The following is a 26,280-nucleotide window of genomic DNA, read 5'->3' as shown; positions in this document are numbered from 1 at the left end:
AAAGTTACTGCAAAAGAACTGAGGATTGTAAGTAAAACCTAGAAAACAGATTTCTGAAAAATGTGTCTCATGGGGAGAGAGAGCCACCATATTCTGGATGATATCTGTTTTCTGAGGACATATTTAACTTGAGATGACAGAAGCCAGAGAAACATACATGGCCTCTTTAAAATTATATACAAAACTGATCTTACACAATAAGGCAAGTAGGAGTCTGAGCTATTCAGGGTTCTAGTGCACCTACGTAATCCCAAATACTAGGCGCCTTTGTTGTGAATAATTAGGTGTGGCTAACAGTGGCTTTTTTCATCCTTAAATACTCTCTCTGGCTAGAGACTCAAAAAGTAGATGCCCTGTTTCTTTTCAGGTCGAGATTAAAAAGGGCTACTTGGAATATAGAGCTCACACTATACTCTCCTATACTAGACTAGAAATTGCTGCCGAAAATATGAATACCACATACTTGCCATGGTCCACATCACAGGCATTCTGTAAGGGACCCAGCTTAAATGGCACACCTTTCTACTGCCCAGCAAACTGGAATCAGTTTAATCCTGTTCAGCTCATCAAGGGATTATAAGAAGGGCTGAAATAAATCTCTTACAGAGATGGAAATGAAACTGAAGAATCTTGGTCCATTTTCACAATAGGAACACAAAGCAAATAAACACTCAGTTTACCTAGACATTTCAGATTCAGTTTTGCTCAAATTATCCTAATATTACGTCAGTTCTTTGTGACCCTTTACAAGGCACAACCAATCTTCATCTTTTTCTAATGGTCCCAGATAATTCTGAGTTTGTGACAAAGGAATAATGTGGGCGACTCCTTATCTCTAACTCACCTTAAAAGCAAGGGCTTCAGAGTATACTTTTAGGTGACCAATGGAGAAAGGGTAGGGCCCTGTAAGGCACTCTTTTTTTTTTAAATATAAAATTATTTATTTTAATTGGAGGTTAATTTACAATGTAAGGCACTCTTGCTGTTAATCTATTTGCTTCCCAAGCGGGAGGTATCTCCAGCTATTCCACAAACATAGAAAAAAAGGGGGAGTCTATTCTGTTATGTTTATAAACAATGCTGATTTACTAAGCCAGGTCCCTCCCCTGAGACACCTCTCTACAAAGGAAACTATTAATGGATTGCTGGTTCAATCTGCCTATGAGGTCATTATTTCCAAGATCTTGAAAGAGACTATTTTGTTTGGGGTAGCTGTAGGCTCTACTTCAAGAGTTGTACAAAAGCACCATTATTCTCCAGGAACCCAATCGAAAAACTGTTGATCTTTAAAGTTTAACTGTTGTTGTTCACTTCTGCAACACAGAAGAAACTTGCAAGTGTGGGTCATGCTGGACCCAGCCACCAGCCATGTCATTTCACTTTTAGAACATGGCCCTTTGCATTGTTGGAGGAACCGCTAATTTGAATGGACACCCAGCAACAGCTTGTATCTGTTCACAAATTGCTTTCAGACTTGGCTACTAGGTTTTTTCCAAGAGAATTGAAATGACTTTTGCAGATGGTATATTTTTGGTCCAGCCCTTGGGAGTTAATGTGGCTTACCAAGGTTCTGTAATTACAATTGAAATTCATCAGCAGTAAGAAATGAGCCTCTCGTGTCATGATAACCAAGAAGCTGGAACAACCCTCTTTCAGAGTACAAAAAAGATTAATTTTTTATTTTCTTCCCTCCTTATCTCCCTTTTCCCCTCACTCTGCTATATACTTCCATAGTCCCACCCCCAAATGCAAGGGCAGGCATGTGCACATAGGTGCACACACATGTGCGTACATGCGCGCGCACACACACACACCCCTTCACTGAGTCGCCTTTTGACACAGAGATTTACTACAAGGTATTTCAGAGGAAAACTTTTATCAAGATGCATGGCAACTTTAGATGAAATGATTAGGCACTGTATATACTGCTCATTCTCTCATTCTTCCAAATGTATTCTGTTAATGTGGTACCAAATGAAACCCTCAGAGAACATTCAGTAGGTTAAAAAAAAAAAAAGCCACCAACCTGCATGTTCCAGGAGTCAAAGGGAAAGATAGGTGCTCAAATATATTCTAGATAATGTGGCCAAAATTCATACCATGACATAAGTGTGGAATTGGATACAATCAAAAATACCAATTGTGCCCATTTGTCACAGGTGCTCTACTCGCATGTGTGAAAGGTGAGAATCCAGAAATACTGGTCCTATGACTTGCAAGACCATCTATGAAGCCACTGGCAACTGAAATCAATATTTTCATCAGATCTGATACCATCAGAGACAATGGTATCTGATACCATACAGAGACAATGCATGTCTGTATTATTCTGTCTGCTTTCAAAAATCTAAATCACTGTTTATTTGCATACTTTCCCGATGAGAAACAAACTAATACTGGCCTCCTTTCAAAAACAAAAGCCTAGGCCAGCAGACACACAGCCATTATCTAATAAACCCAGAGGTAAAGTTCTCAAACCACCAACCACACAAGGCCATTACTATAAATCGGTGAGCCCATCAATACTGCTTATGTCCCTCTCATATCAAACTAGAGGATATAACGCAGGAATGAGATGCAGCCCAGGGGAAATTTCCAAGGTTTCTGACATTTCTGAGATACCTACAAAAATAATAGGGTTGGCTGCAAGACACCTGAAGCTGATGAGATGACAATCAAACTGACAAGTACACATAAGAAAGAAGATTGATTTTGGTATCACAAAAATGTAGTCAACAAGTCAAAGAACTCTCACTATGTTAAGACATTAATAGAACATTAGGGCATTTCAAATTTCTAGAATTGGGTAAATCTTTATAGCAAGAATTAGCTCTACAGATCAGTAAGAAGTGAACTTTTAATAAGTTTCCAGATTTGGAGGTATTAGGCTGACACAGATTTAAAGTCAGCCAACATCTCCTTAGACAAAGATACCAACACTGGACTGTTCTTTGTATTTGGGGATGAGGTTACTGCTTTTACTGTGAGAATGGTGTTTACACTGAATTATATTTGGTTGTGGGGAAAAGGATCCAAGAGTTACTTGCTGGCTCTTTCTTGGGCTCCCTTGTAAACAGAAGTACACATTTTTCAAGATGGCTAGCTGAGCTTCCAGGTATAAACTGTGATGGGGACACAAATGATGCTTCGCTAACTAGCCTATGCTGATACTAAACCCACTTTACCTTAGACACATTCTTAGCAACTGAAGTAGCCAGACACTTAGGATTGACAGTGTAAATAGACGTAGTGAACTGTTTTCAATTGCCAAAAAAGGAACAAAACACCTGGCCTTCCACAAAGGGTACAATGTATTATCCTTTCAAAGAATATACAGTGCTTTGCATTTTATAGCAACTTGCATCTGAAGATTTCTAGCAAATTTTCAGCCATTGTTTCCCATAATAGGCTAAGATGCCAAAGAAGTGAGAAAGGGCATTCCTCCCATTCTATAGGGAGGAGAAGCTGCCACATCTGTGTCCCTCAGTAGCCCTAAACCCCCACTCCCAGGCTAGGTAGACGAGAACCTGATGGGCCCAGCTTAGCATTTTTACCATCTGGTCTCCAACTGCATGTAGTCATTAAAAATGTCATCCCCCTCACTAGATCATAAACTCCTAGAGGGTAAGAACTCCTCAGTCATAACTGTCATGCTTTCATACTGCCTAGTACAGTGCCTTGTTCCCAGTAGGCATTAAATTCACATGTGAGGGAATGAATGGAACTCTATATGTTCTATGCATTTGTTGAAGCTCTGAGTACATTTTTCTTAACGTTGAATAAGCCTATATTCTTACTCCAAGCAAGTCTGAGCCAAGAAGGAGTTTGGACATTTTGGCACTAGTCTATTGGCCAAGAAATTGGGCATCATGGAAAAGCCAGCCACCTTTGGATTATCAATACCTCATTGTTCACTATATGACCTTGTAAGGACCACGAGTTTATTCAAGCTCTGCTCTTATTTGAGCCAGACAACAACATGTGAAGAAGGGAGCACCATCCACATTTTCCACATGGGGAATTAACAAGGCATAGAGGTTAAATGACTTACCCAAGGGTCGTAAAATAACTGCCAAGAACCAAGACTAGAATCTCGAACTCTCCTCAATTCCCTTCCCTTGATACCATTACAATGTGGATCCAGGTAAACCCACCCACACATGCACACACTCTTTCTCTTTATACATACACTTTCATCCTCCCCAAATATTCATATGACAGTTCTACCTTTTTTCATTTCAACCCACTTGAGGCTGGTACTTACTGATTTCAACTGCATTTCTCATCCAAAGATCCAAGGCTAGAAGATTTACTGACACAACTCCAGGAGGATTTGTTGGCCGGTAGGACCAATTCTTAGATGGCCTTGTTTTGGGGCTTGTCTGTTCTGGGGCACTCACCAAGGGAACTCTGCTATCAGAGACAGGGGTGTGCTATTTCAGAGAGCCTCGCCTGGGAGATACCATTACAGCGTGTAATGGAGGGAAGCCATTTCGAAGATCATTTGATCAAGAGGAGCTGAGCTACTTATTAGGCAGATTTGCAAAAGCAGCCAGACAAGTAAGGGAGGCACTAGCTCTTTTTACAGCTGCCTCGTTTCAGTCTTAGATCCTGCAAAAGATAGCTCACGACTGACACACATACAAAACATGGTCACACAGAACACATTCATGCTCTGTCTCACACACAAGAGCAAATGAGGTCAGTTCTGCTGTAGTCCTATTCTCTGCTAGCATCTTTCTGAGTGACTTCCATTGTTTGCATCAGGAACTTCACATTAATGAAATCCAATAAGCCAGCATATTATAGTTGCAAATTTCAATGATAGGTTGCAAATAAAGAAATTAATAGGTATACCACGGCATACTGCACATATTATGTGGGACAAGTAGCTCCCTATTTGAGCGACTTCCTAAGCTTCTAAATGGATGCAGCACCGTACTTTATTATTCATTGTGTATGCTGCATGAGCTAATGCCAAGAAAATGCTAATGACCATCTGACGTGTGTTTATATTTGCAAACTGATGCCTTATTACAGGTTTGGGCTTTTCATTTCCAACACTGATGTTCTAAAAAGAGAAAGTAAGATGCAGGAAGAACAGAGGTAGAAATTGTTAAAGCATAAAAAAGTAAAAGATGCTTCAAATAAATGTGGAGGGGGGGAAGAGAAGTAAAATTCAAGTAATAAAACACTTCCTAATTCTCAAAACAGAACACAGTATCCTTGGAGGCTGTTGGACAGAAAAAAATTAGATGCAGATGAGCAGCCCAAGTGAACAGGATATGGTAAACCAACATCTTGAGTCTCTGGGGTTCTAACTGCTCTCTGTGACTATGCATGGGTGATAATTATACCCTTCCCTGATCGACTCTAGTGAAAGTCACAAATTCCCTTAAACTCAAGCCTAAAAATTCAATTGCCAATATTGCTAGGGCTCTTTGTATATATAGAGATGTCTGGACATTGTTTTCAAACCTGTGCCTTATGGCTCATTGACCTAGGAACTTGCTCTAGTCTCAATTTTTCTATACCCAAATTGGCTTTCTATAGGGAAGGTACCCACTGAACATTTGAAGAGAAGAGCTACATGGGGTCAATTGAGACATTCACATAACATTTTTGTAAACTAGGAATTTAGATCATTTTAGCAAAGCTCATATTCTACCCACCTGCTGCTACGTCGCTTCTGTCATGTCTGACTCTGTGCGACCCCATAGACGGCAGCCCACGAGGCTCCCCCGTCCCTGGGATTCTCCAGGCAAGAACACTGGAGTGGGTTGCCATTTCCTTCTCCAATGAATGAAAGTGAAAAGTGAAAGTGAAGTCACTCAGTCGTGTCCGACTCTTAGTGACCCCATGGACTACAGCCCACCAGGCCCTCCGTCCATGGGATTTTCCAGGCAAGAGTACTGGAGTGGGGTGCCATTGACTTCTCCAAATTCTACCCACCACCCCTCCAAAAAAGACATTTTGCTAGAACTGGAGGTCAAAGAATTTGAACTGGTATAAAATGCAGCAACTCTTCTTCCAGCTTTTGCCCCTCAACCAAAGTTTACAAAAGAACTGAGCATGTGTCTATATAGCATGTGGGGGGCTATAGTTAATGAAGAGGAAATATTATCTTTAAAAAAAGGAAGAATGGGAAATGATCAGACCCAATTTCCATCTATCACATTTCACAAATGGTAGGGGATAAACTGCTGGCCACAGCCTTAGTTGTAGGAATTCCCCATCTCCTACCCCCACCAAAAGGGATTATTATTGTCTTAAAGAAAACTGGCCCTGGGTCTAAGAAAAGATTACAGTCCACCCAAAGAAATTCCTCTAGAAACCAAAAGCCTAAAGGATGACCTCACAATCAAGCCTGCTGGCTTTCCTGTACCAGCTAAGTTCACTTACGAGCTTCCGATCCACCAAGTGATTCATTCTCCTTGCGGCTGGATACTCAGCCACATGGTTGCGGCTGCCACTGCCCAGTTCTCTAAGATATGGCTCATGACTGGTTCATGCTGGAGCAGACCCCTCCTGCAGCACACGATCAGTTTTGATGCCCCAGTACTCATCCGCACACACAAAGAGAAGGCTGTCAGATACCTAAGTGTTTCTGTGGCCTGGGGAAGTCCCCAGACTGAGATCATAGGGCCCAGCCCTTACCTCTCAAATGAAGGAAATGATATCCTGGTAGGAAAAGTGCAGATAAAACAGAAGCAGGATTTAGTGCAAGGAGTGGGAATCAGCAGAGGGACTCAGTCAGTAGTTCCCAATGACTTCTGTGGAGCCAGAACTATGGCCTAGAACACATCCTGACCAAACCTGGCGGAAGGAAGGGACTTCCCTGGCAGTCCAGTGGTTAGAATTCCACACTTCCACGGCAGAGATAGGTTCAATCCCTGGTTGGGGAACTATGAGCTCACGTGCCATACAGCATGACAAAAAAAAAAAAAAAAAGTGGCAGGAAAATGGGAGGAAAGCTGAGTGTTCATAATAAATAAAGATATATAACTCTGTATTACAATTCTGTATAAAGCAATGGTCATCTCAGAGTGTTCTTTCTCCTTTAAGATTGAGCCTAATACATTCCCTGCACTTACAATTATGTCAGCTAATCACCAGCGGGTTATACAGCTGTATAAAGAGAGGAAAAGGGAAGATCTTATGTCAGCCTGACATTGCTTTTTATAGGAAAAGAAACCAAGTACATGACTTCTTATTATGGATTGCTGATTGACTTTCATTTCAAAGAATCTGAAGACCAAAACAGAGACCTGCTACCCTGTAAGAAGGTCAGATAGTAACTCATGCCTCTTAAGCAACCCATCTGTGCTTGTATTCATTTATTTCAATAACAAATATTTATTGAGGCTTATGTACTAAGTACCATGCGAGGTGCAGGGAGTAAAGAGATAAACATCAGTCAATGTCCAGCCCCGAAAGAGATTATATAGGCTTGAATAGTGGGTTTCCTCTCTGGCTGCATATTGTATATAAAATGTATATTAAATATACAGATAACAATACAACTACAGAATAGGTAAGGGCATGTGTTTTGCAAATTGAAGAGTGTTAAAAAAAAAAAAGAGGGACTGGAGGAGTTCAGAAGGAAGAAAAGACACTTTTTGACTACTATCCTACTAGATGAGAAATTAGTACCGATTTTAGTACCAATACCTGCACATTCAAGGCAAGTGTTTGATATGGATGTTCATGCCTTTCGTCTTCATGCCACCAGCATTCATACCTACCAGGTATTGTGTCAGGTACATGGAGATATATACAAACAGAGATGAATGAAGACCAGTCCCAGTCTTCAAAGAGCTCACAGTTAAATAAGGATGGTGGACATACATACGTGCAATAGGAAATACAAAGGGATGCAACCCAGGTAGGCAAAGGATGCATTAGAGGGACAGAGCAGAAAGGGTAACTAATGTTCTCAGAGAAGATCAGACATATATCACTTCAGCAGAGTATTGAAGGATGAGTAGGAGTTTGCTGGGGTTTGAGAAATGGGAAGTACTAGGGTGGTGTAATACATTATTCAAGAGTATATTCCAGCAAACAAATACTCCAACTATGCTAGATCATGTTTCTAAGGACCTGTTTCTCCTGAACTAAGAGATTCTGGTCCTATGTAAAAACAGATCTTAAAACTCTGGAAGAAAGTAACACGTATAAGACTTTCAAAAGCCAGAACACAGGATCCTGGTAACATATAGAAGGGACCAGTACGGGTGGCACAAAGCATTTTCCAGACCTAAAGTCATATATGAGCAGAACAGACTTCTTTGAGGGAAAATATATTAAGACTATAATAAAAAAAAAAAAAAAGACTATAATATGTGGGAAAAGAAACCACTTCCTTTCATGTTCCATTTAAGAACTAAGTTGCATCTTGTTCCCTAATTTTAATTTCTGGAGTTGATTTTTAGTTAGGTCTTTTTATAAACCCCCCAAAATTGTCTCCAACCAAAGAAGAAGGGCTAGTTCTGGCTCCATTCCTGGATTGTTCTGCAATCTTGAGGCAATCAATAAATCTTCATAAATAAATTCAATCCTTCATTCAGCATTTATATAGTGTTTAATATGTGCCCAGAAGGAGGGGGATGCTTTGAAAAGTTAGTGCAGGAAGGGTAGCTAGTATTCCCCACAGGTGTCTGAGGATACTACACTTGAGCAAGGTATTGAAGGATAAGTAGGAGCTCACCATGGTCTAGGGCAAGAGATGAACTAGTTAGTCTCTGCCCTTGAGGAAAACAGTTTTATGGGTGTTGGCCATGGCAGCTCAGGGTGAAGATGACAACAAGTAGCTACTGATGGACAAGAGAGGGGTTCCCAACAGCCTGAAGAATGAAGCTTCACAGAGGAAGTATACTTGAGTTGAATTTAAAAGGACAAATAACCAAAGGTAACATTTCAGGCACAAGGAACATGTACTAAGACCAAGAGAAGATTACAGACAATGCAGTATGAGAGAAGCTACACGTAACTTGATGCAAAAAAAAAAAAAAAAAGAAAAAAAAGACCAGTAAAGACCAAATTAAGAAGGATCTCATATGCCTTTCTTAGGGGTTTGGACTCTGCCTGTCTAGATAAAAAGCCATGTGTGAGGAAGCATGGGCAGTATAGAAACAGGAAAAGAGAGCTTTCAAAAAGTAGCTCTATTCTGGACATTGGCCAAAGATGGCAGAGATGCTAGTAGTGGGATTAACTGGTCTCAGGACCCTAAATAGAAATCTGGGTACCAATAGAGTTCTATCCCAAGAAGCCTGGAGGAGTGTGGGAGGACTAATATGGGGTTTTTTAGCCTTTAGGGGGTCTTCCAGCTTTATTTAAGGATAACTGACAAATTTACAATGTATATATTTGGGATGTACAATGTGATTAATGCTTTAGTATATGTATACAATGGGAAATGGTTATCACAATCACATTAATTCATACATCCATCATCTCACATTGTTTTATTTTTTGCTTTGTTTTGCTTTTTGGTATGTTGAAAACACTAAGATCCGCTCTCTTAGCCAATTTCAAACATACAGCACAGTATCATTAACTACAGTCATCATGCTGTTCATTACATCCCCAGTGTAGCCTTTACCTTTTGTTCAGGATTCCAGACAGAACTGTGCTTCAGTTTGTTTTTAGGAAATGAGAGTAAACAACTAGCTTAGAATGGTGGTTATTTAAAAAGCTAATGAAGTTGGTATGCTGATAACAAATATGATGATATGGAAGGCCCCTTAAATGAGCAGCCACTGGACTGCCACCAGTAATCATATTCCCAAGAGAATTCTAAGAACACATTATTCTGGTTTTGGCCAATAGGACAGCCCTTATCAGTTTCATAAAAAAATTGTCTAAATTTTTATAAAGACTCTACCAACAAACATAAACATTCTACAAAGACTAAATATCTACAAATGGTCCTCAAATATATAACTTTTCTACAAGTCTATGTACAAAGAAGAGAGAACAAACACCGTGACACATTGGATACCTCAATAAAAATTATACTAGAAATATCTAGTGGGAAGCAAAACAAAGACCTAAGAACCTTGTCTTTATTACATAGCAAAAATAAAAAGCTGAAAGGAACATCAATTCACATGTGATTGGGAAAAAATTCTCTCTAGCTATATCTATTCCTCTCAATGTGTGTGCTCAGTTGCCCGATCGTGTCTGACTCTTTGCAACCCCATGGACTTTAGCTCGCCAGACTCCTCTGTCCATGAAATTTCCCAGGCAAGAATACTGGAGTGGGTTACCACTTCCTTCTCCAGGGGATCTTCCCAACCCAGAGATTGAACCTGCACCTCTTGCATCTCCTGCATTGGCAGGTGAATTCTTTACCACTAGTGCCACCTGAGAAACATTCCTCTCAATAGAGACAGCAAAATTAAGACAATAAATATAGACAGAGTAGCAGTCATAACATGTTTATATGGCATTATGGAATGGTTCAATGGAGAGCAGGATATGTGGGCTGAAAATATTAATTTGGAGACCATCAGCATGGAAGTAGGTGCAATCTCCTAATAAGACACAGGATGACAGAAGGCAAGATCTCAGGGGAACACCAATATTTAGGGGCAGGAGGAGGAACCAGGGATCCTTGAGAAATACGGTTAAAGAAGTGGAGGAACTGAATCTATGACATCATGGAAACCAAGAGAAAAGTATTCCAAGATGAGTATGGCTATGAGGCAAATGTCACAGAGAGGTCAAAAGTGCGCTTATCTTTTTGTCCTTCCATCCTTTTCCTAGGGTTCCCTAAAGTTGATGCCTCATCATTTTCAGGTCAGAAGAGAAACAGCCAAGGAGCCCCAGAGGTCTAGTGATGTGTTTCAGTATATTTCAAGAATTTCTATTTCCAGGCTCTGGACATTTGGTACTCCTCGAGCAGCATGAACAACACCACATGACATGCCTTGAGAAAGATTTTCCTTTTGGTGGGAACTGGTACTGCCATAGCCATATATCACCACGACCCTCAGCTTTGCTGCAAAGGGCACTCTTATGATGTCACATTTGTTGCACTTCTGTAACATGCTGGACAACACACAAGACACAGAGAGAAACACCACAACACAGAGACACAGAGAGAAACACCACATGGTTCAGAGAACAGAAAAACTGTAGCTACCATTTAGACATTTTTTTTTTGCACAAGGTTTATGCTCAATTCAAAGAGGTCGTACTTGCTAACCACCACCTCAAAGACGCTGTGAAGCAAAGATGCAAATATTCAGCCTGGACTGGAACCTTCTCAGCCCAGCACTGCTGCTAATGAGCTTTATCCCTTGATTGCTCTGAATCTTTTTCTTCACAGAAGAAAGGTGACTACCTCACCAAGAGGTTGTAAGGATCAAATGATCCACATGTGAGAAATGAGTAAAGCAATTTAAGGTATGTTGCCCACAGAAGATGTTTACAATTACTGCCACAGATTTCATGGGCCATAAAATTACCACCATTCATTAAGATTTATGTCCTAGGCACTCTGCTAAAAGTTACTCATGAACCAGTTCACATAACTTGCATAACCCCTTGAGGTATCATTATTTTCATTTTACAGATGAAACTGACATTCAGAGACAGCAGCTTACTTGCCAAGGTCACAGAGTGAAACTATACAAAGACAAATACCATACGATTATCACTTATATGTGGAATCTAAAATATGACAAAAATGAACTTATCTACGAAGCAGAAACAGACTCAGAGACACAGAGAACAGACTTTGGAGACTTGTGGTTGCCAAGGCGGGTGGGGTGGGGTGGGGGAGGGTTGGATTGGGAGTTTGGGATTAGCAGATGCAAACTATTATATATAGAATGGAAAAATAACCAGGTCCTATTGTATGGCACAGGGAACTACATTCAATATTCTGTAATAAACCATAATAGAAAAAAGTCTATACAATCTCATGTCTGTGTGACTCCAAAGTCTATGCTCTTATTTATGCTTCCTCAATCACACTACAGTTTTATGTGAAATGATGAGTTCTCAGTTACCACAGCTTTTGCATAGACAACAAAGCTCTTAGGGCTTTGAGATGGGTGAACTGTGCTTCCATTGTGATGTTTTGGAACAAAGCTTGGAAATGAGCAGACCCAGTGCCCACAATGCAGGCATTTCAGCGTTAGAATCAAGGTCAGAGGTGTGCCTGTGGTTAGAGACCAGATCTTGGGCTCCACTAGCATAAGGAGTCTTTTTCATTCCTCCTCCCCTAAGTTTCGGTATACCAGCAAATGAAGGTGACATTACTGAAGGCTTCCTGATTTCAAGGGAAATGTTGTAGGATGAGGGGGGACATCGAAATGAACAAGAAACATCACTACAGTGGCCAGATAAGGATGTCCTAAAATGACACAGGAATTGAGGAAGTGCTCATGGGTTTTCTTTTTCACTCTTCTTAAGTGGGAATGAGCATTGACCCAGCTTGTGGTTAAGAGAAATAAAAACTTAAAGAAAAGCAGGCAACAAGTTCTGTGAAAATCGGGTCTTTGGCAGCAAAGAACCATACTGTTTCTCTGTTACTTCAGGGTTCTGCCCCTTTGAAAGCACCACAGTCCAAGGGTTGTGGTAAGGACAGTAAGAGCTACCATTTGTTGAGCACTGACTTTGTGCTCAACATTTGTTGAGCAAGACATTGCATTTCATCCTAACAACTCAATGAGGTAGATGGTATTAGTGTCATGCCCATTTTACAGATGAGGAAACTGAGACTTGAGGAGCATAGGTAGTTGACTCAAACAAGGTTACATGGTAGGAAGTAGCCAAATTGGGATTCAGAAGCTGGGGTAGCTAATTCCAGAGTCGGTGCTCCTAATGCTTCTTGCAAAAACTGGACTCACTAGAAAAGACCCTGATGCTGGGAAAGACTGAGGGCAAGAGGAAACGGGGATGACAGAGGATGAGATGGTTGGATGGCATCACTGACTCAAAGGACATGAGTTTGAGCAAACTCCAGGAAACAGTGAAGTACAGGGAAGCCTGGTGTGCTACAGTTCATGGGGTCACAGAGTCAGACACGCCTTAGTGACTGAACAACAATGAACAACACCACCTCTATCATAATGAATGAACAGGTTATTAGATATTTTGAGAAGTATAAAATACCATATAAATACAAGGGGTGGGTCTCTTTACTTAGCACTCCTCACTGTATTGAAGTGAATTCAGGTAGGTGCATTTTTCCCCTCCTAAATTTCAGTCAGTACTGTCAGTTTTATAATTTGCTTTCAGTTAAGTCTCAGCACATTGGCAGAATAGATCAAATATATATTTGCCAGGAAATTTCCCTAAAGCTGTCTCCTGGAGGAGGTGGTGGCTAAATCTTAATTAAGTACAAGATTTCCATTAAGGTCTAAAGGCTCACTTTTCTTCCTCTGCCTTATGCCCAGTGATAAAGTGCTTTGTTACACAATTTTCTATAAAGATGAACCATCTTCCCTGTGCTTAAGAAAGATATCTATGAGGCAGTCTGCTTTGGGAAGTGGCTTCCCTAATCCTGACTGCTGTTTCCAACCACTTATGGGCCTTCAAGGCCTTTGGATGTTGAAAAACCACTGGATGACATGATAAAAATTCCTCTAACCCCAAACTTCAAGACTGCTGCCTGGACTACAGTTTCAAGTTGGTGACTTCATCTTTCTCATTCAAAGGAAATTACATCAAAGGCAGAGTCTGGGGCTTTCACCCTTTGCATTTCCCCCACTATGTAAGGTCCACAGAGGACTCTCAGTCTGAGCTGGTAATGCCATTGGAATTCTGGGGTGGAGGGACAGAGGCACTGGATCTGTCCTGACAATATGCTGCTGCCCACCCATCCCTTTTAGTTTCTTAGCTGAGTTTCACAAGCAGCTGCTCTGAGTCTGGCATTATGCCAGGCATTGAGAATCCAAAATAGGTAAAGTGATGTGGTCTCTACTATTGAAGACGTTCTCAATCTAATGATGGGTGTTCATGGCAGGGTTGGGGGGAGCTGTTATTCCAGAGTACAGGCTCTTCCCTATGGTGTGCCAGAAAATACATCACATGGTAGCACAGTCGTATTTTGCACTATTTTTCCTCCAGGGAGACTCCAGCAGGGGCAGCCACAGACTAGGGAGACTCCTACAGGGTGCTGGTGTGGACTAGGGTGGCTCACAGCTCTGGCACCAGGCTCCTGATCTACTGGTTCACTCCTGGGTTTTTTTCTCACCCTCTGCAAGGAAATCTACAGTCTGTCTGGAGTGCAAGGAAGTTTCTTCAGCTTGTCTTTACCCCCGCCTACTGAGAAATTTCCTCTGTTGACTTGACTTTTAACAGCTGTTGAAATTCCAGTGGAGTCTATATATGCACATGCACACTCACAATAGAAATGCATTTTATTATCCAGCTAGCTCATTAACCTTCTCTTTCTCCTCCTTGAATACCATGATTCAGAGTAAACAGGGGAAAAGCAGACCTGGCTGGATGAGAGGTACCTGCTTGGAAGCATGACTGCCCTTTCCACGTGTCTAATCAGCAGGCAATTCCAGATCATAAACATAAAAGCAGACACCTGCATTTGCATAGGAAACCACTAACAGTGCTTAAAGAAATGCACGCCTCACCTTCATCTCCCCTTGGGAGGGAAATGAAGTGGCAAGTTAAGCCATAAACTTGGAAAAGACAAACAAACCATCTAAATTCTAACCTCTCTGGAAAGGACTGGCTAAGGTTCTGCCCATTAGAGATGATTTCTGCAAAAGGAATCTATGGCAAAAGGATGTAAAACTTGATCTAGGATTTGAGTTGCTTCTTTTTAATCCTAGACATAAATCTCCTTACTTTCTGCTAGAAAGATCCAGTCCCATTGGCACCTGCCTAAGAGCAACTCTCTTCCTTTTAGCTGAGGCTGAGAAGAGAACAATGGCAAATGGGGGGGGGGGTGACAGTTGTGATCATGAACACAACTGAGTGTGCCACAATGTGTATGTATGTGTGCATGTGAAGTAAGAAAGTGTGTCAATGTGGTAAAAATCAGTCTATGTGTATACATAAGAGTTTGGGAAAGTTTTACATGGGTGTGTACATTAGAGTGTGGGTCACTATTTAGCACTATTGTGAATCTGTCAAAATGAGTGTTGCCATGTGTAAGTGTGATTACATGCAAATGTGACTGAGTTACAGTGATTGTGTCAGCACTGAGTACATGAGTGGAAGAGAATGCAATCCAGAGTGTACAAAAACAAGAGTTTAAATAGGTGAGATTGTGTTTATGGTGTGAGCATGTATAAATGTGAACATATGAGCATGTATACACATGTGTGTGTCCTGGTGAGTTATGAGACGTGTAAACGTGTAACTGTAAGGAGGAAAAGTGATGACAGTGCAAATGTGTCACAGTATATGAAATTGAGTGTGTGTATGGACTACATGAGAAACAGGCAGAGGAATGTCAACCTGTATCCGTACACAAAGTGTGTGTGATTGTGTAGTTATTTGGGAGTTAAGGGTGACTATATCATCTGTGTGGATGTGAGTCTGTAGGTATGACTGGGAGTGTAAGAAAGTAAGAAGGAACATCAATGGGTGAGTGTATGAGAACGTGAGCATGGGTGTGTGTCAGTATGGAAAGGTGAATATGACTATGGGGACTTCCCTGGCGGCCCAGTGGTTAGGACTCTATGCTTCCACTGCAGGGGGCACTGGTTTGGTCCCTGCTCGGAGACTTAAGATGTCATGTGGTGGGCCAAAAATTAAAAAAACAAAGTTAAAATACAGTGCATCAAATATATTAAATTAAAAATAAAATAAATAAATGTATGTATCAGTGCATGGCAGTAGGAATGTACCAGTACACAGTGTGTCTGGAAATATGACCATGTATGAGGGTGAGGGCTTAAGGGTGATCATTGCTATAAATGTGTCCGGTGTGAACAGTGAGTGTGAGCCAGGGAGGTAAATATGATCACGTCAATGTACAAGAGTGTGTGAGTGTGCATGTTTTGTGTGTGCATGCACATGTGTCTATGTGAACAGTGGAGGGCTCCAAAATAAGATGCTGAGAGACACTTCAGGAAGTGTCTCCCCTGCCCCAAATCACAATATATGTTGAGTTACATGCACGTGCCTTAGCTGCTCTCAACCTCTATCTTCTCATGGGTAAGAGAGATGATAAAAATACCTACCTCGTGCTCGTATCACTTTTATAATCAGAAACAAAAACAGCAACTATCAGAAAAAAAAAAAAACCTACCTTGCAGAGTTACTGTAGGATCAAACGGTCTCATGCAAATAAAAACGCCTAGCATAATGCTGGCAACAGTAGGTACTCAATAAATGTAAGTTATTATTGTGGCTGTCATTGAACACCCAGGAGAGACCCAGGGGCTTGCCTCTTGTTTTAGCCAGTTCTAGTTACCTTCTGTTGCTCCAGCTCTATAGAGGATCCCCTGCCAGGGCATCTCTGGAAAGCTGAATGCATCGGTATCGACAAGGCTGTAATTTCACACCTTCAATTTCATGGCCAAAAGTCTGGAGCTTCCCTCTCCATGAGAAGGCATCACAGAAACACCTGCCACTGAGTTGCAGTTCTCCTTTGTCCTGGAGGCCCAGGACAGGCTCAGTGTGAAAGAGAACTGCACTGCATATTCCTTGTTTCTTATTTGAGTTTGTTTGTTTTTCCCATGGGGTATTTTTTTTCTCTTTTGCTTGTCTGGTTTTGCCTTGGGCAATATGAGAGACATCTCTGCAACTGACAAAGAGACAGAAGACCAGACAGAGAGAGGGACAGTAAGATACAAACAGACAGCTAGACTGTAGCATATAGCAACAGAAGGCCAGATGGAGGAGACGAAAGAGGAAGAAGCTGTCATGGCCACCTGAGAGGAAAAGACACAGGTAGATGATCAGAGAGGCAAGCCAAGAAATCTGAAAGAAGTGGACAGGAAGAGAGAGAGGCTCAAATGGAAAAGCTGGTAGGGAACTGTCAGACACTTGAGCGAGACTAGGGAACTGTGAAATTTGGTCACTACTCCTGAAGAGCTTCAGTCTAGTTTACCTGCCAAGAGGAATATGCTAGAAACCATGCAAGACTTAGTTAAGGCAGCAGAGCAACAAGGGCTACACTACATGCTATGGACTCAGCGTTGTTGCAGAGTTGGGGAAGGACACACCCCCTGGCTGGGTGGGAAGACAGAGGGAAGGTTCTGGAAAGTTTAAGTTAAGCCTTCCAGACCCCGAAACTGGGATGGCCAGGATAAGGGTACGCTTTGAATAGGAAGGTAACATGAAGGTTATGGGGCGGTAGAAATAACAGGAAAGAATTGGTGAATTTGTCGCACGTGGCCGAAATGCCACTTCAGTATCAGGAAAGCAAGAGGAAAGGAAATGACAGCTTGATGGGATGCGTGCCTGTTCTATACTAAAGCTCCTAGATGGCGCTTGACATTTGCAAAGGACTTGACAATGACTGTTAGCTTATTTTTCTACTCCAGGATGTAGGTCAAAGCTGTCATTTTCATATCAGAGATGGGAAACCAAGGGCAGTGGTATAAGTCCCCAGAAAGTAGGGTCTTTGATGGCAGGAGCTCTGGTGGAAAGGTGGCATTTACCTGAATTCAGAGATCCCTAACTTCCTGCCCTGGAATCCATGACTCACCTCACACCACCACTGCTGCAGGACCTCCGATGGGCTCAGGGCTGGGAACAGCAGCTGTCACAGGGTGCAAGGACTCAGCTGCTCTCTCTTGGGGGCAACCTGCCAAGAAAAGCATTGTGGGGGAGTGGGAACCTCTTTCCCCACCTGCTCCTGCTCCATCTCCCCCAAACATCACACACACACACACACACACACACACACACACACTACAGAAAATCCTTTAAGAAGGCAGAGAGTCAGAGTCAAGAAGTATAAAAAAGCCCCTGTACATCAGAGTCCAGACAGGGCACTGAACTGGGAGTTTCAAGTTGAGAATGGCTATCATTTCACCACTCTGAATCTACTTGCTAGTGAGTGGACCACCCTCAGCAGCTTGCGTAAGTGCTGAGAGCGCTCAGTCAAATATGACAGATGTGAAATATTTGCATATTGACAGGAGATGGTATCATCCAGTGGACAGGAGGAAGCCATGAGATGATGGCAAATGCAGGTTTGGCTCTGGTGATACCTGAGCTGCCTCAAGACCCAGCTGTTCAGCTTATTTCATCCTTAACCTCCAAGTCTCCACCATCATTTCCATTTCCTTCTCAAAAATGTCCCTCACTGAGTTGGTGAGCAGAGCACTTTGAGGTTCCCTAACTTTCTATCATCTCAGAGCTGCTGAGGGCCTCAGCCTCTAATCCTATTTGGAACTTTCCTCTAATCTCTGCCACAGGGATGTCTTCCCTAGTCTTCTCCAGATTTCTTTGGGTGAATACATCCAGAGCTTTTTAGGAGGTCACAATTTATCCTAGCTTCCCCCAAGAAGTTTCCATGCCCAACCACAAAGAAGACAGGGTCCGTTTAACCCCTCCCTTTCCTCACAGTCACTTGAGCCTCTCAAGGAGGAGACTGATATTTCCTTGACAGGACCCCAAGCTCTGCAATCCTTCTCCTTCCTTCCCTGCCCGCCTCTTCTCCACAGTCTTTGTCCTCAAAGAAGAGCAGCACCTATGGGCTAACTTCCAACGGGGTCAGATCCAAGCTAGCACACGCAGAGGGTCCTAATCTGAACACATGGATGGATGGATGGATGGATGGGTATTTTAAAGGTAGAGACAGTAAAATTGAAGCCCCGGGGAGCCAGGAAAAGCCCCATCATTCCCAATTCCCCCCTTCTAGAATAAAAAGACCAAGCCATCCCCCAGGAATGCCAGTTGCTGCTGGCAAGCCTCCCAAGCATGTCTGTCCCCTGGGGGCCCTAGCATTCCCTGGGCCCGTCCCACATGCACACTCCAGGCAGTCTTTCCAAATCCAACCCACTGCGCTGCTGAGCCATATGCTGCCCCTCCCCCCCTGCATGAGACCATCCTACAAGGGCATGGGGTGGGGGCGAAGGAGAGAGGGCTGCCAAAGCTCCTGAGAGGGCTCAAAAAGAAGGGCCGCAGTAAGTCCCCTGCCCATCCCCTAGTGGGGAGGCACACTAGAGGACCTGGAGGAGGGCAGGGGGCAAGTGCACCAGCCAGTACTAACCAAGCAGCTCCAGGTTTGTGTGCCGGATCAAGAGCTTTCCTTAGGCAGACCTCCACTTCCCTTCAGCCGCTTGTTAACTCCAGGGCAGCCTGCTTTGAGCTGACTGCACAGCTGGAGCCAATGCAGGAGCAACAGCAACAGTAGGACACAGAGCTCCACCTAGTGGTCACACTCCTCCCACCCGTCTGGAGGTTAGTGTTGGAAGTCGGGAGTGGAGGTGTCCTGTGTGTGAGCACAAATGGGGTCAGGTATGTCTGAACTGCATCCAGTACCACTTCATATTTGTGTGCCTCTACCATGTCCTCTGTGTGTGTGTGTGTGTGTGTGTGTGTGTAGTTGTGTTTATATCGTATTGCATATGCATATCAGGTCAGTACCATATTATATATGTGCCCTGGGCCTGTACTGTGTTGCATGTGTATTCCATCTATTCTGTGCTGTGGGGTGCCTGGGTCTAATCTATATTGTGTATCATATGTCTATGCCACATTGTGTGTATCTTCTTGTGTGTTTATACTGCTTGTGTGTGCACCTGTGGCTCAGCCTCCTACTGGAGGCAGAGGTAGAGATCAGTGGAGCCCCCGTGTGCCTACCAACACCCCAGCCTTGCTGCCATCTTCCTGCCACCATCTGTCGGGGGATTAGGGTTGACACCTCTTTGGTGGGGGAGGGAATCTGTGAACAACCACTCTCTCTACTACAGAGCGCCCCCTCCCCATGGTAGGTGCCTGGTCCAGCACTGAAAATATCTGGGAATGTTCCAGAACCTTTTTCAGGCCCAAAGAAGGAAATTGGGCACTGGGGGTGGGATGGCTTCCTCTCTTAACTCCCAACCCCAGATGGGCCTGCAGGAAGCTGCAGCCGCCTAAGTTTCTTCTCTGGGCTGTTGGAAGTATTGGACCCCTTCTCCACAGGGAGTAGTTGCAGAGCAGGTTAAACACTGACACCCCAGGTATAAGGGGAGCTCTGTCAAAGGCATTCCCATTGAGGTCACTAGAGGGCGCAATTGTGCTGATTGTTAGGGGCAATGTCTTAAAAGTATAGAAATTCAAAAAGTCCACCTGGCTCAAAGAGAGAGCAGGATGGAGGAAGACAGAAGGAAAAAGATACAGACCCTAAGCCAGGCCCTTCCTTCACCTTCACCCCAAGAGTCAGAGCGACTATTGGGTATCTGTCTCCACCCCAGGGTATAAGATCTGGGTGAAATTCCCCATAGCGCGTTTTAGGGGCTTGGTTGAAGTGAAAAGTAAAAAGTGTTAGTCGCTCAGTTGTGTCCAGCTCTTTGCAACCCCATAGACTGTAGCCCACCAGGCTCCTCTGTCCATGGAATTCTTCAGGCAAAAATATTGGAGTAAGTAGCCATTTCCTTCTCCAGGGGATCTTACTGACCCAGGATCAGACACAGTCTCCTGCATTGCAGGCATGTTCTTTACCATCTGAGCCATCAGGGTCTTGGTTATAGGGGGAGATTCTACACGTGGGCATCTCCCCCCATCCGACCCCCTTCCCATTCATTTTAAATAAAAGTAAGGCCACACTGCTGAGAGAGATGAAATGTGTGTAGTGGTTGTGGACTTGTTTTGTACTGTCTTCCTCTAAATTAGAGGAATGCCCAAAAGTATGATTTAAAAGGGGTAAATTGAGGGGAAGGGCCTCTCCTTGAGTGAAATTTTTTTCATTACCAGGAACAAATGGACCCACTTCCTAAAATGTTACTACCATCTTAGGAACCACCTAGTTCACCCCGGTCATTTGAAAGACAAGGAAACTTGAGGCCCAGAGAAGGGGAAGAAACTCTCAGACCAGAACACTGACTTTTGGACTCCCATGGTTGGTTCCACTCCAGCTGTTTTTCCCTTTAAAACTTCCTTCTTCGGACTTTCCTGGTGGTCTAGTGGTTATGACTTCACCTTCCAGTGCAGGGGCACAAGTTCAATCCCTGGTCGGGAAATTAAGATCCCCCATGCCACATGCCACGGACAGAAGACAAAACAACTACCAAAAAAACCCTTCCTTCTCCAAATCCAGGACCCTCCCCACCTCAGGGCAAAACCCTGGCCTCCATCTCCACTGTGTGGTCTCCAAGATTGTCCTATATCACTTCAGTGATCAGGCACCCAGGCCTTATCTTGGTTTCTATTCCCCACCAGAAACCTGTTCCTCTCTTTCCAGCCTTCGAGCTCTACTTCCTTCATTAAGCTTCCTGCCAGCACAGCCAGCTGTGGCTCTGCCATCTTGCCCTTCCTCACATCCCCCTGGGTGCCGTGCAGATTGCCCAAACCTGCAGATAACTGACCAACTGTGCAAACCAGACACGGATCCATTGCACTGATTAACATTTCCAATTAAACTCCGGGTTAGGCTATATTAGTGACTCCAGTAATCACCGTGGAAAGTGAAAAGTCCCTCAGTCGTGTGTGACTCTGCAATCCCATGGACTATACAGTCCATGGAATTCTCCAGCCCAGAATACAGGGGTGGTTAGCCATTACCTTCTTCAGGGGATCTTCCCAACCCAGGGATCAAACCCAAGTCTCCCGCATTGCAGGCGGATTCTTTACCAGCTGAGCCACAAGGGAAGTCCATGGAGGTAAATGCAAATACCTTCACAAGCAGGCGGGGCATGAGAGGAAGCAACACATTCTGAGAGGAAGTGGAAACAGACTGCTAGACCCGAAGGTTCATCTGGTACCCCTAAAGCAGATTTGAAATATATGCCAGCCTGTCAGTTGTTCGGAGGCTCAGGCTTCACACCTGAAATGGAGGACTCGGGTCCTGGTGCCTGAAGTCTTGCCCTTGCCCGCCCCCTGCTGGAGAAGCCGAGTAGTGCCTAGTGCCGCGCTGGCAGCCGAGTTCCGCGCCCCTCTCCCCTCCAACCCCGGTCCCCGTAGAGGCAACCGCCTGGCCTCCAGCAGGTGGTGAGGTTGGGGGGAACAACAGGGGAGCTTAAGCTGAACTCTAGATGCCTCAGCAGCTTCACTTACCTTCTAGGGCAGTGGTTTTCGCCATCCCTGGCCTGCACATGGGCCCTTGGGAAGGAGGACTTTCTTTTTGAGCATGGACGGATACATACCCCCATCCCCCAAGCAGGGCCCCAGGCCCAGCCCTGGCCCACCCCGTGTACAATCAGTCAACCTACCGTCTAGGCCAGGTTAGAAGCTCCCTCAGTCCCTTCTGAGGCCCTGGCCCTCCACTCCCTTCTCCTTACCCAGGAGGAAGAGCCAGTTGTAGAGAGTACCCTGCTCATCATCAAACTTCTTCCCTCGACCGACCAAAGCTACCGGCTCCTGAAGGCAGCTTACCTGAGTAGGAATGCTACTGATTCCCCAGCTATGCAGAAATTGTCCCCCTAAGTCTGGGCTAAGCCACAGGTGCCTCAGCAGCAAAATTTCCTCTAGTTCACCAAGGAAATCAGGGCCTTTGGGCTCCTGGGAAAACGCTGCCTTTTTCTTCTTTCTCTCTGTGGTTTTATTCCTACCTACTCCACTGACCTTACCCACCTACTCTATCTGATTTCTAGACCTGATTTGGTTTTTTTTTTTTTGCCTTGGCTACCCACTTTGACTTCACAGTAGCTCAGCCTCTGACCTTGTAATAACAGTCTCTGATGGGAGTAGCACCTCCCAAGCCCTGCAGTTATTCCTCAATTCCCTCTCTCCTCACATCTGTCTGCTCCCCTCCCCTCAAAGACCTCAGCAAGCTGGCTTGCTCTATACTCCATTTCCGCCTCCAACTCTCAAAATCTGCTACCTGTGGGAATGGTCAGCTAGTCAGCTACTTGGAACGTCCTTAGGATGTTGTGGCCCCATGCCTGTACCCCTATCACAGGCGAACCCCCTTTTTCTGTTAGGTCTCTCCTACAAGGCCCACTCTCCTGCCTGGAGGCTTGGAGGGCCTGCTCCTTGACATCCCAAGGTCCTCCTGCCCTCGAGATCTCGCAGCTGTCAGCTTTTACCCGCGTTGTCCCAGTCTCTGGCTATTTTGCCTCTTTCATGGGGGAGGAGGGTATGATATCTGTATCAAGAAACAGAGGCTGACATGACTCTATACAAACCTGGGCCTGTTAATCGTCTATTACCATATTAAGCCCCTTTGCCCAAAGGTGTCTTGAGAGGCCTCAAGAACCAAATTGCAGACCTGCCCAATTATAACTTTGCAGATGGCCCAGTGAAAACCGCACTGACCTTTATACCTCGGTCATCCCAGAACAGGGCCACAGTGTTGTCACCAACAGGAATGGACCTCCTTCTGTTCCAACACCTCAGACAGCCATACAGTTGGCCTGGATTTGAGTCTGCAAAACCATGGGGGGAGCAAGACTAACATGGCTAAAGGCTTCCCTGCTGAAAACCAGTTCTTAAAAATAGCACTGCAGCCGCCCCCTTCATACTTCCCAAAGCCAAGCCACTCACCCTTCTCTCCTTGGCTTCTACAGACCACAGCCCAGAACCCTCAAGTCCAGAGTCTGGCACTAGATTCTGGAAGGTGGGACCAAAAAACAAAACAAAACAAAACAAGTGGGGCCTCTGGCTCCCTCCCTTCAGGCACCGCCCTCCCTCAGCTCCCCCACCCCACCCCTCCACCACCACCTGGGGACGGAGAGCCTGCCAGAACAAGAATCAGAAAGGCCCAAGTTCCCCCCTCCCAAAGTATGGCAGGTATCTTGGCAAAGCCAGTTCGCAAACTGAGGGCAAGGGCCCGGCAAGCTGAGGGGGACTGGGAACGGGGGCAGTGGACCTGGTGACCCTGCTCCCCAGACAAAGACAGAAGCCAACTGAGGGACCCTGGGCTTTCTAGGGACATTATTGCATCATTCTAGTCACCACAGGAGAAGAAAGGAGGTCTGCTCTGATTGTCCTCCTCCACCCCACCAAAAAAGGGGAGGGGGATGAAGAAAAAGAAAGGGGGAGAGGCATCCATTTAAGAAAATCGTCACTTTTTCTCTGTGCTTCTGTCTGGCTGTTCCTCCTCCCCCGGACTTGACGGGCCGCGGCCACACCCCCTCCCCTTTTGGGGGCGGGGGCGGGGGGGAGCGCTGCTCCAGTGTCTGGGGAGGGAGGCGGGAAGATGGTATAAGACCTACACCCTGACGGAGCTCTGGGGGCTGATTTTGCCTCAAGCGGCCCAGGCCCCAGCAAGCGAGTCTAGGACTTGACCCAGCGAAGGGGCCCTGGTCATCCGGGAATGGCCCCGACACACCCACTTGTCCGCGATCTCGAGCCGGGATCGTGCACGGTGCGCGCCGGGTGTCAGGGCTCCGGGGGAGGCAACGTAGGGGACTCGAGGCCAGGGCTCCGCGACAGTGGGAGGAGGGTCCGAGCGGGTAGAAAATCGGCCCGGCCGCCTAAAAGCAGAGCCCAGCTGCCACCCCCTTCCCCAGAGCGAGCCGGGTACCATCCATCGTGGGATTTACCTGCCACTGGTCCAGCCACCCCGTCCAGACCTTGCCTCTCCCTCTGAGCGCTGGGGTTGGCTGGCGGGGCTGGGGCGCTGCAGCCCCGCGGCCGCAGCCGCAGCTCGGGCTCGGCCCGCTCCCCACCCCCCTCCCCCGGCTCTCCTCCCACTCCTGCACACTCGTTCCGGGCAGGGGAAAGCTGGAGCCCCCCGCACGAGACCCCAGACTGTCCGCTGCCCACAGCTGCCTGTCCGCGGTCGAGCCCTGCTCGGCAACCGCTCCCTCGCCCTGCTCCGCTATGACGTCACCCGGGCTCTGCACCGCGCGGAGGCCAATCAGAGAGGGAGCAGAAAACTAAAATCACCCTGAGTGGGCTACTGGGGACCAATCTTTTGTTTCCAGGCAGGAAGCGCCTGGGAGGGAAAAAAAAAAAAAAATGAAGGGGAGGGAACAGGGAGAGGGAAAGGAAAAGGAGATGGAAACTTCTACACTGTCAGGGTTGTCTAGACAGAGGTGGGGCCGTAGAGAAAGAGGTGCACCTGACGGTGGGAGAGGAGGGGCGTTATTGAGTATAGCTTCTTCAACTGCCCCCCGCAGGAAGACTGGGATTTCAGGTACATTTTCAGGGAGGAAGTCTGTGCAGCTACACAATCACTCTTTACTGGGGGGAAATGCTTTGGATTTGGGACACCACCTGTCAGGCAAGCAGGTCACACTGATGGGAGTCTCCTGAATCCACAGTAACCTGAGAGGCAGATATGGTAGTGGGTGCAAAGAGATGACAATCTAGATAGGAAAAACACCCTTCTACACATGAAACACACATTAAAAAAAATCATTATACAAAAAGAGAACTATTAATCCACTTCAAATATATAGGTGTACATGTGCTGTGCTGTGCTAAGTCGCTTCAGTTGTGTTGCACTCTTTGAGACCCCAAGAACTGGAATCCCGTGTGTGTGTGTGTGTGTGTGTGTGTGTGTGTGTGTGTGTGTGTGATTATACTAACAATCGTTAAGATGTGGCTGTCTCTGTCCATCCTTTCACTGAAACACTTCATGGCATTGCTTGTCTTTAAGAAAAAGTTCAAAATTTTACCAATGTCAGAAGCCTTCTAAAATCTAACTTCAAATACCATGTTTTGTTACTCCAAAATCTATCTTCTCTAGATTATGTACATTAGATTATGTCAATTAGAGTAATTTAGCTAGGTTTTGTAAATTAGAGTAAATCCCAGCAATAAGCTAGTAAGCTGTTATCAAAAATGACCAAAAGTGCAAAATAATAAGTACATTCAAATTATAATGATGCAAAATATACCAGCAAAAAACAAAATCAGAGATGAACATAAAATGATTATAGTTGGGTTAAAGAAGTAGAATTATGGGTGATTTTTCCTCTTCACTTTCAAACTTCTTTTTATAAAGATGTGTGTCTTCACATACTTAAATGGTCAAGATGGGTCTGACCCTCCCCAGTGCACTTTTATCCAATTTTCTCAACATTTACGTAACATCCAGCAATTATTTCAGCATGAAGTCAACAAAAGAAGCTTCAAAGTCAAGAATGAACTAATATATCTGCAAGGGTCCTTTTAGGAAGAGTCACACACCAGGCCCCTAGACTCACCAGAGACAACATCTGAGGAACCTGGAGACTGGGATGACTCTTTGGACTAATTCATTTTATTTTATTTTATTGGTGGGTATCAACTTCCTTTTACTTTTAATTGGAGGAT

At 44.7% G+C, this 26,280-nt stretch overlaps 1 protein-coding gene across 9 annotated transcripts in view; it reads right to left on the bottom strand.

Annotated features, from left to right (window-relative positions):
* Window positions 1-26,280, bottom strand: part of PAK3 (p21 (RAC1) activated kinase 3) — a 295,510-nt gene that overhangs the window by 105,284 nt on the left and 163,946 nt on the right. The window contains exons 1-4 of one of the 9 annotated variants that reach the window (XM_070783960.1): window positions 24,561-24,880; window positions 23,560-23,625; window positions 23,332-23,441; window positions 17,636-17,734 (exon numbers count right to left, since the gene is read on the bottom strand). The exons of 1 other annotated variant lie outside the window; for it this stretch is intronic. The gene's annotated coding sequence lies outside the window, so the exon portion shown is untranslated. Of the gene's footprint in view, window positions 1-4,264; window positions 5,669-17,635; window positions 17,735-23,331; window positions 23,442-23,559; window positions 23,626-24,560; window positions 24,888-26,280 lie in introns of those variants that run through there. 7 more of the 9 variants (XM_019956272.2, XM_070783963.1, XM_070783961.1 and 4 more) reach the window with 7 other exon arrangements.

This window comes from Bos indicus, chromosome X, assembly GCF_029378745.1.
Source record: "Bos indicus isolate NIAB-ARS_2022 breed Sahiwal x Tharparkar chromosome X, NIAB-ARS_B.indTharparkar_mat_pri_1.0, whole genome shotgun sequence".
NCBI lineage: Eukaryota > Metazoa > Chordata > Mammalia > Artiodactyla > Bovidae > Bos > Bos indicus.
The sequence above is the reverse complement of the archived record's forward strand: the minus strand, read 5'-3'. Positions and strand labels throughout refer to the sequence as shown.